The sequence below is a fragment of the Hippopotamus amphibius genome, chromosome 4, assembly GCF_030028045.1.
Source record: "Hippopotamus amphibius kiboko isolate mHipAmp2 chromosome 4, mHipAmp2.hap2, whole genome shotgun sequence".
Lineage (NCBI taxonomy): Eukaryota > Metazoa > Chordata > Mammalia > Artiodactyla > Hippopotamidae > Hippopotamus > Hippopotamus amphibius.
In genome coordinates, this window is record NC_080189.1 from 18,365,022 (window position 1) to 18,380,071 (window position 15,050).

At 40.0% G+C, this 15,050-nt stretch overlaps 1 long non-coding RNA gene across 4 annotated transcripts; it reads right to left on the bottom strand.

The window, feature by feature from the left end:
- Positions 1-457: 457 nt before the first annotated feature.
- LOC130852466 (uncharacterized) lies at positions 458-14,843 on the bottom strand. 4 transcript variants are annotated; one of them, XR_009053355.1, is made up of 4 exons: positions 14,731-14,825; positions 13,249-13,344; positions 2,301-2,354; positions 458-1,358 (listed from the first exon to the last, which is right to left on the bottom strand). It is a non-coding gene; the product is annotated as an uncharacterized LOC130852466 (long non-coding RNA). The 4 variants fall into 4 exon arrangements; XR_009053357.1 differs by lacking the exon at positions 14,731-14,825 and adding an exon at positions 14,613-14,627; XR_009053358.1 differs by lacking the exon at positions 14,731-14,825 and adding an exon at positions 13,884-13,902.
- Between the last annotated feature and the right edge of the window lie 207 nt (positions 14,844-15,050).

Sequence of the window (15,050 nt, forward strand, 5' to 3'; positions counted from 1 at the left end):
AGGTTACCAACTGTAATAGCAACAGATAGGAAACAACCTAAATGTTCCTCTGGAGCAGATTAAATAAGTTACCGTATATTCATTCAGTAGAACCTCATGTCACCAAAAAAGGAAAGAGGTTCTTTGTTCCTTACATACTGATATGGAATGATCTCCACTGAGGAAAACACTGTATATAGTTTGTTATCATTTGTATAACACCCCCCATGTACATGTGTTCATTTAGGCACAAAATCTTTCTCAAAATGATATAGGAAACTAGTGACAGTGCCTGACTCCAGGAACTAGAAGCTGGAGGACAACAGAAATCACTTTTGTATTGACCCAGGGGGAAAGTTATATATTTAAACTTCTTTTTTCATTAAAAAAAAATTATGGACTGATCATACATCTGAAAAATTACAAGAGTAATTTGTGGCTGCAGAAAAAAACACAAGTCTTCTTATGAGAATCACTATGAAGTTATAATGTAAATACATTTTTTAGATTTAAAAAGACACAAAATCTCCTTTATAGACAACTTCTCATTTACCTACCATGTAATGTCAAATGTGCCTGTAATCCCATAAAGTAAGTATGATTCTTACCAAAGAACAGAGCCAGATCAAATGTAACATTACAAAAAAACATGCATGCTAGACTATGAATTCCACTGAGAACAAAGGCCATTATTTTAAATACTTTTAAATTCCCCAGTTCCTGATAGGGTTCTCAGAACACAGTTTCTTGATTAATGAACAGCAAATTGATTTATTGGTTAAATTAGCAACTATGAAGCTTCCTGACAACAAGATAAAATTAGTGGATAATTTACCAGAAACTGGCTTCTAGATTTTCACTTTAATTACTACTTTGAAACAACATAATTTAGTACCAACTGTTTAAACACTCAACATAATTGCTAGACTATGAAATCAGCATTATTTATATCTCATCAGCTATACAAAACTCATCAATTTTTCTTTTGAAAATGGTAGTAGAAATCCTGAAGAATAAGGGAGAGACTGCTAATTAAAGATCATGTTTACTAATCTAGCACCATAATTCCATTCTCAGGACCTCCCAAGTGGCTGGAAGGAGGAAGGGAAGAAGTGAGGATGTTGGAAAAGTAAGGGCTGTTCTTTACTTGTGGCTCCATTTGTGCTGTAAGGCAATGCAAGGTCTAGCAAAGAAGAAAACTGCTGAGGCTGGAGATTAAAACAAAAGCTTTTGGTTCAGATGGTATAGGAGGCCCTCAAGAACAGGAGAATCAGTTTATCCAGAAGGCAGTCCTGGAGTCGGCCTCATGAACTAGGGGGTTTCTTCTTGGCGTCCACATCCTTTTTAATTTCTTCAAGCTTTTTAGCCAGGTTTGGTATCTTTAAAAAGAAAAGAGATTATCATCATTTCGCATCTAACTAATCAATATTTTTTTCATTTTTCTTCCTCTAAAGATAAATGTTTTAATTTTCCTCTGAAACCTGCTAAACAGTGGTCTTTCTTGGCCTCATAACTGCCTAAGAAGGATACCAAAAGTTTTAAGTTAAAGTAGGCTCCCTCCCCAAAAGCCAGACCTTGACTTCTACTTTTATATACCCACCTAGCCCCTCAGTCCAGTGGCAAGTAAAAGTTGTACATATAAACAACAAATGTGACATAAATTCACAAGCACCTGCCTAGAAAACCACATGACTCAAGTGAGGGTTGACAAAGGGAATTCCTTTTGTCACACTAAAAGCTTCACTATAGAACAAATCAAAAGGTAATATGTTTCCCTTCCTTGTCTCTTTAAAATAAGCATTACCCTTTAGAATCCCCATTCATGGACATTTGTGTCACCTGATTTTCAACTTCCCCATCTGTAAAGTGAAGCTAATACAACTTCCTACTTCACAAAACTCCGTCCTCCTTAAATGTGTTGCACTATGTGGACCCACCTCCAAACTACTCAGTCTTCTTGACTACCGGGCAGGGGGCCGAAAAGATTATCCAATTAAAGTTTCACTTCACATGATTTTCCATAGAACTGTAAGACTCTAACGGTGTTATTTACCCTGCACTAACAAACACAGTTCAGGATCACCACAAGACCACCTAAACTGATGGGATTTTGCCCTCTTAAGGTGAAATGTAGGGCAGGTGCTGCTGTGAGTTCTATTATTTTTTCAAACAATGGAAAATCTTTCTACAAAACTCAGGACTTTTTCCTCAGACCTATGGACCTTGTTTATGTTGGAAGGCATAGCTTACTTCAATAAACACAAGTCATCACCACGTATTAGTTACGTGGAATCAAGGAAGACGTGAATATGGTCACTTACGTCATAGTTCTGAGCCAGATACATTCCCACCACGTTGCCAAGAGTAAATCCAAGCTGTAAGAATAGAACAGGAAGAGTCACACTGGAGACTGAGTTCTGTGCCACCTAATACCAAACTAGACTACACATACAATATTCTCCTAAGCAGCTCAGGACAGTTAGAAGACCCCAGTGTCCAGTCTAGGGCTATGCACAGCATGAAATCCACATTTTCTATAAAATAAACATAGAAATATCCTCCCAAAAGGTTAAGGAGTATACAAAAGAATATACGGTAGCACTGAACACCTCATAGATACTTGGCTGTAAGTTCTAGAAACTCAAGCCAAAATTCTGATTTTTGTTGTTAAAAGCCAGGTTTTTTTTTTAACTATGAGATTTATTCTTGCTTGCTACATCAAGTAAAAGGTATTCAATTTTAAGAAGTATTCACCTAAATCATAGGATCTTAGAAAATGTAGGGACCTTCACAGTTCAGTCTCTTCATATTTCAAAAGGCAACTGAGGCCTAGGACAGTGAAGTAACTTGTTCAGGGTCATTCACAAGGAGCACAGGACAACGTAAATTAGATTCACACTCAACAACTAAGATATACGAGGACATAAAGCAGGAAACTGACATACAACTGAGAGAGCATATGGCCTAGCACTCTGCCGTGGGTGGAGTCTTATGGGGAGGGCACTTAAGATCTGCAGAGAACGCAGGTCCCCTAGCCAGCTCTTAATATCAGTGACAAGAGAGAAGCGCACGAATTTCAGAGAACTGTGTTTATCCCAATGGGTGACTGTTTTCCTGAACAAAAACTGTTTCATGAAAATTTAACCCACTCCCTTCACACCAAAAGAGCTTCAAAGTTCCTTAAGCTTGGAGTTTTAATGATGATCTTTAATTTCTTGGGGGTTTTTCCCCCAATAAATAAAAATCTCCAATTGAATGCCTAACTTCTAATTTTATAAATTCGAACTGGCATCTGGTTTTTTATCATTCTCTTTAATTAGTGTTGCTTCTACTTAATAGACAGCAGAAATTAACACAGAAAAACAAAGCATAGCACTTAACACTGTTGGTAATGTGTGGTGTGGTCTAATTGTCTTCAAGTTGGAGATACATATAGGGGACAGAACACAGCTATATCCTTACTAAGCTTAGAATGCCAAAAGCATAATTTAAATAGGTTTGTTAGTAAGTTAAGAAGCATAAAATTAGGCTATCAAGTCTAATCATAGACCATTTTCTGATCATTTGATTAATCAAACATATCTTGTGAAACATTTTTACCAACATGGCACCAAATAGCAAAATGATTTTTTTTCATTCCTATGGGTTGAAATCATGTAGTCAGAGGTTTTCCAAATCCAGAAAGAGTATTAAATTTGCTTAAAAAGAAGAGGGGAAGAAATCATCTAAGAATGTTAGCTCTAACACCAAACAGAAAGAATAGAGGTTGAAAATTTTCAAGAGAAATAAATTAGAATTCTGGTTCTACCACTAGCTGTGTACCTTTAGGTAAGACAACCTCCTTTGGTGCTTTGCCAGTTTGACTTTCCTGATTATAAAACATTATACTAACAATGCTCCTTTCAGCTCCAACATTCTAAGAGTCTTGGTTCTTTCCACGTGTGTCTCAAAATAAGCATGGCATATCTAATGTGGCGATTTCACCAGGCATCAAGGCACATAAAAAAATAGCAGTTATTTTAAAACACAAAACAAAAACCATGGGTCTCTAGACAAGTCATATCCAATTCCAGTTTCAGAATATTGCTAGGTCTATCAATGGGATATTGTAAAATTACATACACAACATGAGAGAAATGGTGTACATGAAGAGAAATTTGAGGCAAATACATGACACCAGAAAAGCATTTATAGGTTGTTCATGGGATACTCAATAGGCAAATTTAGACAGGTAAAAAATTTTAATCTGAATAAAGGATCTAAATAAATAAAATCTAAATCTGAGGAACAGTGACTCATTAGACTGCAGCCAGGTACAGAAGGTCTCAAATGAGTCTGAAGCTTCTCTGCAGGCCGAGAATGCTTAACCTCCTCCAGGCCAAGACCTGGACTTCAATGGTCCATCCGGATGGCTGGATGCTATCACCATAGTCCTCCCCCACATCACATGGTCCTCCCCCATAGTACTCCCTGCAGAGAAGATAGTGCAGAAGAAAGGAAATGCCTTCTTCCCGAGCTCAATGCTAAATACATCACTATCACATCCTCTCTGCAATCATTTTGAGACTTTAGGAACACTAAGCTTCTTTTCACAAACATACTGGGGACAATAAATGGTAAAACACCAGAAGTTTGGGGCCTGAGGAGTGACATAAGCAAAGTAATGTAGAGGACAAACGAGTGAGAAGAAATATGAAAAAAATCCTCCCAAATACATCTGGCCTCCAAAGATCTTGATTAGATTACAGACCTTTATATACTAAAAATCAATTTCATATTCAGCCCTGTGAAAAGATTATAAAATGGTCTCTACCTTAAAGAATTTATATGGTATATAGAAAGAAAAGCTACATATAAGTAAAATTGTTATTTAACAACAGAAAGCAGCACCCAGCACATGACCTCGAATGTAATAGATGCATGAAAGATCAGAACTGGGTCATGCATTAAGTAACAAAATGAATGATATAGAAGTGATTCTTTTAAGAAACCATACCTGAAAGAGATCAGTATACCTCAACTTGTTATTAGAGGCTCTAAAGATGCCAAGGAAGTGTTAAAATTTAAACTGGAAAGGGGTGTGACTGTGAAGAACCAAGGTACAAGACAGGAATGACAACATGATCACCTGAATAAAAGAAATAGGCCCTTGGGCTTCCTAGGTGGTGCAGTGGTTGAGAATCCACCTGCCAATGCAGGGGCCGCAGAGCAACTAAGCCCGTGCGCCACAACTATTGAGCCTGCGCTCTAGAGCCCATGAGCCACAACTATTGAGCCCATGTGCTGCAACTACTGAAGCCCACGTGCCTAGAGCCCATGCTCCGCAACAAGAGAAGCCACGGCAATGAGGAGCCCACGCACCACAATTAAGAGTAGCCCCCACTAACTGCAACTAAAAAGAAAGCCCACGCACAGCAAAAAAGACCCAACACAGCCAATAAAATAAATAAATAAATAAATAAATTTATTAAAAAAAGGAAATGAAAAAGAAATAGGCCCAATTAGAAAAGAGGATTTGAACTAAAAAATGGAGAGAAATACTAGTGTGGAGTGCAGCGTAGGGCTACCTGGTAGACTTCAAAAAACAAACAATGGAGTTTAGTTCATACGCAAAATGGTAGGGAGCCACTGACTGCTCTTTACCAGGAGCAACATGATGAAAGCACTGCTTTGTAAGCATTCACCTGACAACTGTACCCAAAAAAAGCTGAATACAAATCAGAGAAAGCACATGGGATAGCAAGCAAACATGAATGAATTTTTTCTTCTAAAAATCAATGAAGATCAATGGAATAGAATAAAGGGCCCAGGAATAAACCTTTACATTTATGGTCATATGATTTTTAACAAGGGTGCTAAAACATTCAATGGGGAAAAAATCATCTTTTCAAGAAATGATGCTGGGACAACTGGATATCCACCTGCAAAAGAATGAAGTTGGACCCCTACGTCACATCATAAACAAAACAACTCAAAATGGATCAAAACCTAAATGTAAGAGCTAAAACTATAAATCTCTTAGGAGAAAACATAAAAGTAAATCTTCATGATCTCGGGGTAGGCAATGGTTTCTTAGATACGACACCAAAAGCACAAGTGACAAAGAAAAAATAGATAAATTTGATTTTATCAAAATTTAAAATGTTTGTGTTTCAAAGAATACCAACAAGAAAGTGAAGAGAACCCACAGAATGAAATAAATATGTGCAAATCATATATCTGACAAGGAACTTGTAACCAGAATATAGAAGGAATTCTTATGACTGAATGATAAAAAGATAACCCAATTTTAAAACAAGCGAAGGATTTGAATAGACACGTCTCCAAAAAAGATACACAAATAAACAGCCAACAAACACATGAAAAGATGCTCAACATCATTAATCACTAAGGAAACACAAACCAAAACCACAATGAGGTGCCTAGGACGACTTGAATAGAAAAGATGAACAAATGTTGGCAAGGATATGGAGAAATTGGAATCTTCATATATTGCTGGTGGGAATGCAAAATAATGCAGCCACTTCGGAAAAGTCTTGCAAATTCTCAAAAAGCTAAGCACAGTTACTATCTGACGCAGCAATTCCACTTTAGCGTGTACAATCAAAAAACTGAAATGTATCTACACAAAAACTTGTACATGAATGTTCACAGCAAGATTATTCATAATAGCCAAAAGGTGGAAACAACCCAAATGTCCATCAACTGGTGAATGAATTAACAAAATGTAGGGGCTTCCTAGGTGGCGCAGTGGTTAAGAATCCGCCTGCCAATGCAGAGGACATGGGTTCGATCCCTGCTCCAGGAAGATCCCTGCTCCAGGAAGATCCCACATGCCATGGAGCAACTAAGCCCGTGTGCCAAAAAAAAAAAAAAAAAAAAGTAGCATATTCACACAATGTAATATTAATCAGCCATAAAAAGGAATGAAATACTGATTCATGCTACAACACGGATGAACCTTGAAAACATTACACCAAGTGAGAGGCAGTCAAAAAAGACCACATATTGTATAATTCCACTTAAAGGAAATGTCCAGAATAGGCAAATCCAGAGAGACACAAAATAAATGAGTGGTTGTCCAGGGCTGGGTGTTAGGGGAATGAGAAATGAATGGTAATGGTATGGAGTTTCTTTGGGGGGCAATGAAATATTAGATATAGAAATTAAATAGTGGCGATGCTTGCACAACTCTGTGAACATATTAAAAAGCCACGGGACTTCCCTGGTGCGCAGTGGTCAAGAATCCACCTGCCAATGCAGGGGACACAGGTTCAATCCCTGGTCCAGGAAGATCCCAAGTGCTGCGGAACAACTAAGCCCACGTGCCACGACTACTGAGCCTGTGCTCTAGAATCTGCAAGCCACAACTACTGAAGCTTCGAGGCAGTGTTCCACAACAAGAGAAGCCAACACAACGAGAAGCCCGCGCACTGCAACAAAGAGTAGCCCCCACTCACCACAACTAGAGAAAGCCCACATGCAGCAGCAAAGATCCAACGCAGCCAATAAACAAATAAATAAATTTATTTAAAAAGAAAACAAAACACGAATAAAATTTGGTAGACTGTCAGCGATACAGGATAAAACTGAGGAAATCAAAGACAACTTTGAGGAGTCCAGACTGGACAAATGTTTAAAAAGAATGGAAACGTCACGGTGAAAAAATGAGGACCATCAGGTAAACAGTTTGCTTTGTATATGAGAGGTCCACTGAAAATGTTGTCTGTCAACTTTTTTTTAATGTATAGACACATGAGCCAGTGAGTTACAACACTGTATCTACTAACATAAAGCACTAAGTCTTAAAAAGAAGGACAACTCCGAACCAGTCTGACTCATCTCATCATCTGCTGCTCAACTCCTGTCCCAATCAAAAAGTTATGTGCGTAGATCAGTAAAGAAAGCTACAGTTGTTTAGCTGGGGATGGCCACTGGCAATGACCCAGAGTGAATACTATCTGACAAGTCTGAAATATAACTTATCAAATCACATTTTCGAAAGGTCCACACCCAAACCAAGTTATGACATAGAATCTGAACCATCTTGTATTTACCAACAAGGATTTAAGAAATCTAAAAAAAATATGATTGTATTTAGTAAATATAGCTACAACTAGCATTCAAAAGGACACCTAAAAATGTTTCATGGTCTCAGATGAGAAAAAATACACTGACAAAAAAACCAAAAGTACACATTATCTTACATTAATAAAAGATAAACTGATAATTTTACTTCTCAATTTTAGTCTCAGCTGCAGAAGCTGTCAGAAGATCTCTCCATTCCAAGGAAGCAGGAAAAAAAAGTTACCCTTTTTTTGTGCCTTAGTCTTTTAAACACTCAAGACTTGGTGTGGAGATTATCATGAAAGATGTTTAACAACTGCTTTGATTGAACCTGGTGTACCCCCAAAAAAATTTTTAAAAAAATTAAAAAAAAAAAAAAAAACAACTGCTTTGAGTAATAATAAAACTCACATTCTGTACATTAAAACAAAAATCTGCTGAGGATATAACCTACATCCCCTCTACTACCACCACAGAGAAGCACATTTTTAAGATGTAAGCTAGGTTTTACATTCAATAATTTTCCTTAGAGAATGCAGAACGGAAGGGGAAAAAAAGCTATTATTTCTTCAACTGAATCAGTAAATTAAATAGGGACATTCATGGAAGTTGACCAGTAACACTCTGGAAAGTGGGGCATCAGGTAGAACTGGTTTGCCTATTCTCAAAGAAACTGACTCAAATATTCAAATATATTATGAATATCTGAAAGTAGGAATCAGGCAAAAGAGGAATATCTAATTAAATAAATGAAATCAATCCTAAAGTACTAAATGCCATTTGCTTGGGAAATCTAAGTATATTTCTTCTTCCCATAGAATTTATGATCTATTCTAGAAAGACAAGACAAAGTAAAATACATCAAGATGCAGGAAACAAAACACAGCACATCACCAAATAATGATCTGAATGGGCCACACAGTTTAAGTGCCTTGTGTTAGAAATTCAATTAATTCATATTAACATATTAAAGGATAAAAGTCACAGGATAACCAGATAGGGAAATAGCACGATAAAATTCTGTAGCCAATCACAATAAAAACTCCAAAGAAATAGAAGAGAGTTTCATTAATTTGTCAGAACATATCAGAAATACAAACATCCTACTAAAACATGAGAAGCATTTCAACTCAAAGCAGAAACAAAACTAGGATATCCACTCTACTTCTACTGAAAGTCCTGGCTTGAGAGTAAGAACTAGTGAGAGGGAAAGAAATATAGGAAAAGAACACAAAACTGTCATTTTTGCCTTCACTGGAGACATGAGTGCCTTCATAGTACTGCCTTCTCTGATTCACTTCCAAATGAATCTACAAACTACTGGAGCTAAAAGATAGGCAAGAATGCTAGATACATAATCAATACACCCAAATTACTAGCATTTCTATACATCAGCAACAACTAATTTGACAACGTTGAAATTGAGTCCTCCTAAAACCGAGTTCATTCCCCTGACCAGTTTATGATTAACCAACCTCTCTATCCAAAACTTCACTCCCTTTTTTGTCCCCTCTGACCTCAATTCCGTGCTAACTGAACGCTAGTCAACCAGTCAGATGACTAAAGTTCCTGTTAGCGGTATCGCTAATAAAACAAGGTCCTACTGTATAGCACAGGGAACTATATTCAATATCCTGTGATAAACCATAATGGAAAAGAGTATGAAAAAGAATGTATAGTATTGATATATATATGTATAACTGAATCACTTTCCTGTATAGCAGAAATTAACACATTGTAAATCAACTATACTTCAATAAAATTTTTTTAAAAAGCACTGTACTAAAATTGATATTGTCAATAACATTGTTAATGTACCAAAATTGCTGCTGTGCATAACATCACTAATGTACAACAAACTCAGGTTGTTTCTCCAGGATAAAATAAGCTACTGGACGCTGGAGTCACCGGCCACTTGGCCAAAGAATTGTAAACCAGGGACATCCTGACTCCAAAACTATGATTAAGAAATGTCACAGAAACGTCACAAGACAATGATCGACCTCAGCTTCTTTGTTCTTCCCCTTTAAAAAAACCCCAAACTCAAAGACCAAGTTGGAGTGAATCTGGGGCTTGTCTCCCATCCCTTGCTTGGTGCCCTGCAACACAAGCCTTACTTTGCAGAAAACACCCACTGTCAGAGTCTGGCTTTCTGCACAGCAGGCACACAAGCCCTTTGCTCAGTTACAATGTAATTTTAAAAAGGATGTCACAGTAACAAACAACCAAACTAAAAAGTACCTAGGAAGACTAGGTAAAACTAAATACAATAAAATTGGAAGAAAAAAATACTAGGTAAAACTGAAAAGTTCCTAGAAAAACAAGGGGCAAGACTATCGCTTAGAAAATACAAAACCAAACCAAACCTGATGAAAGACATGTACAACTTAAATAAATGGGGAGATGGATCACAACCACGTAAAGGATTCAAGAACTTAAATTCACCAGGATGGCTGGTGGGAAAAGACAGGAGTTGGGCCATAAGGGTAGCTGGGAAGGCAAAAAGGAGCCTGAACGGGAAACCGTGTGGGAAGGTATGACGGCAAGAAGGTCCATAGGCTGGTGTGGATTGGTACCATCCGCCCAGCAATCCAAAACAGAGGATATATGTTGAAGGGCAGTGGGAAAGGAAAATGGGGTCAGATCATCAAATCTTGAAAATCAAGTAAAAGAGGTTATGATGTGATGTGGAAGGACACAGGTACCACTGACCATTTCTGAGCACATGAATAAGGCAGTTAATCCTGGATGATTACTCTGGCAGCTGAAAAGAGGACAGAACCAAGGATGTCAATGGAAGCATGTGGAACTCGAAGCAACAGCCTAGCTATTCTATGGCCGATCAGACAATATTAGGAGTGCTATGTTTAATAAAAAAAAAAAAAAAGAAAAGAAAGAAAAGATTCAAAAACTAGAATATTCAGGGAAGGGAGACCAGCATGAACCTGAAATCATGAAGAATAAGTGGAAGTAGAGATGTGTAGCCTAAAGCCAAGACTGGTGGGAGCAGGGGGGTTAGAGAGAAGGACCAAGGTAATGCTCTTCAAACATGTAAAAGGCTGTCATGTGCATTAGAACTGCTCTTTAACATCAAAGTGTAGAACCAGGTAAGAAGACACTGACCAAAAGTGAAAGAGAACCTGAGGAAATAGTGAGCCTGCTGTAACTGGAGGTGATGCAATATGAACTGGATGCCTCTTCAGACTTAAGCATCAGCATGTTAGTTCAACTAGAGAACCTAAAATAACTTTCCAACTCGGACCTACTAGGCTAGTGCAGCCAGTGCAAAGGTGGAAGGAAAAAGACCTGCTCTACAAACCTGGCAGTGGGAACAGAGAAAGAACTTGTCCTAAGATGAGTAATGAAGACTTGATGCCTTAAAGCAACACTAACTCTTACTGGGTGCTTATTATGCGCAAGGCAGCATTTTAACTCTTTTTTAGGAATTAATTCACACTCTTCACAACCTGGTTAAAGCAGGTATTATTACTGTCCAGTTTATGCTGGAGAAACTTAGGTACAGAGCAGTTAAGTAACTTGCCCAAAAATACACAGCAGGTAAATACATGTGCCAGACACACAACAGGTAAGTGATATGGAGAATGAAGGAGAGAAATAAATCAAAGATTATGTCAATATTTCAAATGTGAGAAAGCCAGGGCTGGGGAACAAAGAAAGAAGTCAGGTGTGGGGTGCGGGGTAGGGAAGGGAAGAGGTAATGGGTCCCCCACGTGTTGGGTCTAAGAGGATAAGACAAGAGAGGTTCAGTAGGCAACTGATGCCAGGGAACTGAACTCAGAGAAAAGGACTCAAGGAAGTTTTGGAAGCTGTCAGCAGAGGTGAAAGTGACAGCATGACAAGGAACACACCCCCTAAGGGTGTTAGAGAAAAAGGCATAGAGAGTCAAGGACTGAGCCCTGAGAAACACCCACAAACCAAAAGAAGGGAAAAGCAGCCAATACAAACCGGAGAGATTAGATAGGGTCAGTTCCCAACTGGTGCACCAAGATACTGCTCCCCTCAGCCCTTGGAGTGGCCAGCACCCAGGTCTGGTCACCTGCACTCTGTGCAGCTTCTTCCATAAAAATAAGCTCATGTGTGTTACAATGTGTAAGAATATTGGAAAGCACTGAGATGCAGGATCCAAAAGTCAAGGGAGGAGGGATTAAAGAGGGGGTGCAGGACTTCCCTGGTCACGCAGTGGTTGAGAATCCACCTGCCAATGCAGGGGACACGGGTTCGAGCCTGGTCCAGGAAGATCCCAAGTGCCTTGGGGCAACTAAGCCCTCGAGCCACAACTATTGAAGCCCATGAGCCTAAAGCCCATGCTCCACAACAAAAGAAGCCACTGCACTGAGAAGCCCATGCACTGCAATGAAGAGTAGCCCTCACTCGCCACAACTAGAGAAAGCCCATGTGCAGCAACTAAGACCCAACACAGCCAATAAATAAATAAATTCATTAAAAAAAAAAAAAAAGTACCAGATGCTACTACTTTGAGACAAGAAAAGCACCGCATTACCCCAATAACAGTACAACAAGGCAGCATACACAAGCCACAAGCAGTGCCCATCATATCAGGTTTCCCTTTAAAAGCTTCAAAAGTTTCCTTACACCAAACTGGCTAAACCATGCTGCAATTAGGGAAGCTACTGCAGTAAAAGCAAGGGGGAAAGAGGCAGCAGGACCAAAGGAATAAGTTTTGATATAGGGATGATGGGCAAATGTTTTAATCCAAGGAGAAATGAACAATGAAAAGAATATATAAGCAACACAATCTGGTGCAGTGGTTTTCAAATAGTGTTCCAGGAAATGACAAGTGTAGGAAACATCTTGGAGGGTTCCAAAATGGGTAATGACGGTGCACCCTCTAAGATATTTAACTTTTGACTATCCCATCATTTCCAAAACCTGTTCCATCACTATGCTTCTGAGGAAAACTAATCCTCATTCCTGAGAAGAAACTCAGAGTTCAAGTGATACCTTGCCAAAGAGAAACTGAACAACAGCTGAGTCCTTATTGTCACTGTTTCAAGTACTTTAATGTATTTAACTCATTTTTAATCCTCACAATAAAACCATGAAGTAGGCTCCCATCTTCAGATGTGGAAACTGAAGCATAGAGAGTTCAAATAATTTCCCTTAGTTCCCACTACTTAAAAATAATGGTTCAAACTCAGGAGTCTGATTCTGGAGTCTGACCTCTTAAGCACTAGGACATGATGTCTGGTCACAGGTTAATAGCCAGAGATCTTGGGGATCATCTGCATCAACCCCGCTGTTTTAGAGATGAAATGGCTGAAAGCAAAGAGAAAGACTCAAGTTCAACTTAGCTAGTGAATCATTTGACAGAGGCAGAATCAAGGTAAAGCAATGCTATCACTTCTTTCAACAAATGCAGTGAGGAGGTGGGAGAACACCTGTTACTTCTGAGCTAGAAATTTAATGAATGGCTTCAGCACCTCTCCTTTAATGCTCATAATTCTGAATTCGCAAATCAGTCATCATCCACATTTATACAAGGCAAAAGTTTATTCTAAAACCAAAAAAAGCCACTCTGCAAAAGCACTTACAAAGTTAAGTGTAAATAAATCCATGTCCTCCCAGTTATCAATGAGCTACAGCTGTAGCAGGAGAATCAATTACATCATCTTACACTCTGAGGCTGATACTGTTTTTAACCTGTTTCCTACAACTATATGACAGTCATTATTTCTATTGACTCCCAAGCTAATACTCAGTTAGGATACTGGAGAAACTTCCAGAAGGAGAAGTATAGCCATGTCTTGGCTAGGCAGTTTACCCTCTTTGGGCCTAGAGATTGAAAAGTCAATTACCATCTCAAAAAAGGACAGCGGGGCACTTCTTCTTTAAACTCTTTGATAAAGAATGTAACATTTGGGAGCGCATCTCATCCCAAGGGCACTTCATTTCCATCGGACACCTGGAAGGTACTTAGAACACCTGCCTCTTATCAGAATTTAAGCATCAAGTTTTGAAAGCACAAAAACCTGGAAGAAAGAATTTCATCTGGGCATTTGGCAAGTCCTCCTGAAACCTTCAACCAATCTCTGAAACACACTGAGCTTTGCCAGAAAACCCGTTTTTAGCTGAAATAAACAGCCATGAAAAATAATTTGTTTACTCATGGTAACACTCATGTCCCCCCAGAACGATCATTCTGGAAAAGTTACTTGTACACCAGGGCCTGACTCACGCCAGCAACCAGCCGTCCTGAGTCTGGAAGCTATAAAAGGTCTGATGAGGGCTCCCTAGGCCTCTAACTCTGGCGGCTTACTGATTCAGAGTTTATTCCTGGCCTTCCCACGTTCTCAAGGATGCCAACCAGCAGGCCTCTGAGTCGGGGATGGGCTAAGCGTCTACGTCGGGAGGGCAGAAAAGAGAGTCTTAAAACGGGGAATACACAAAACACGAAGCACGCGGGGCACGTCGCAGAACAGCTCTGAAAACGCATGCTCTGACACCTCAACATTTCAGGGACTTGAATGGCGGCAGAAAAATGCCGGCAAAGGATCTGGGTGAGGAAACAAAACCCCACAGCCCACCCTGACAGGCGACGCGACTCACGCCCAGGCCCCCGGGCCCAGGCCGGCACGACGGCCTCCGGAGCCCCTGAGGGCCCTGCGCCAAGCCCCCGGCTCGCTCCTCGGCAGCTCCACTCACCAGGAACTGGAGCATGGCGTCAGCAGGGAGGGAGAGAAGGGCGGCTACAGCTCCGCGGGCCGTCCGAGCCTGCCTCCCCCGGCGCGACGGGCGGAGCTCGCGGCCGACTTCCGGCCCGCGCCCCGCCCCAACCCTGCGGCGCCTCCCGCCTCGCTTCGCCCGGAAGCTGCTCCCGCCGCCCCCTGGCGGAGCGCCTCGGGATCACCTCCTGAACTGACCGCCGTCGGGGAGCTCTTGGGACCTGCTAGGAGTGAGCCCCCAGCCCCAAGCCTGGCTCGGAGCTTTGAGTGTTCTGATTCCAGGGCCCAGCCTTTAAATCC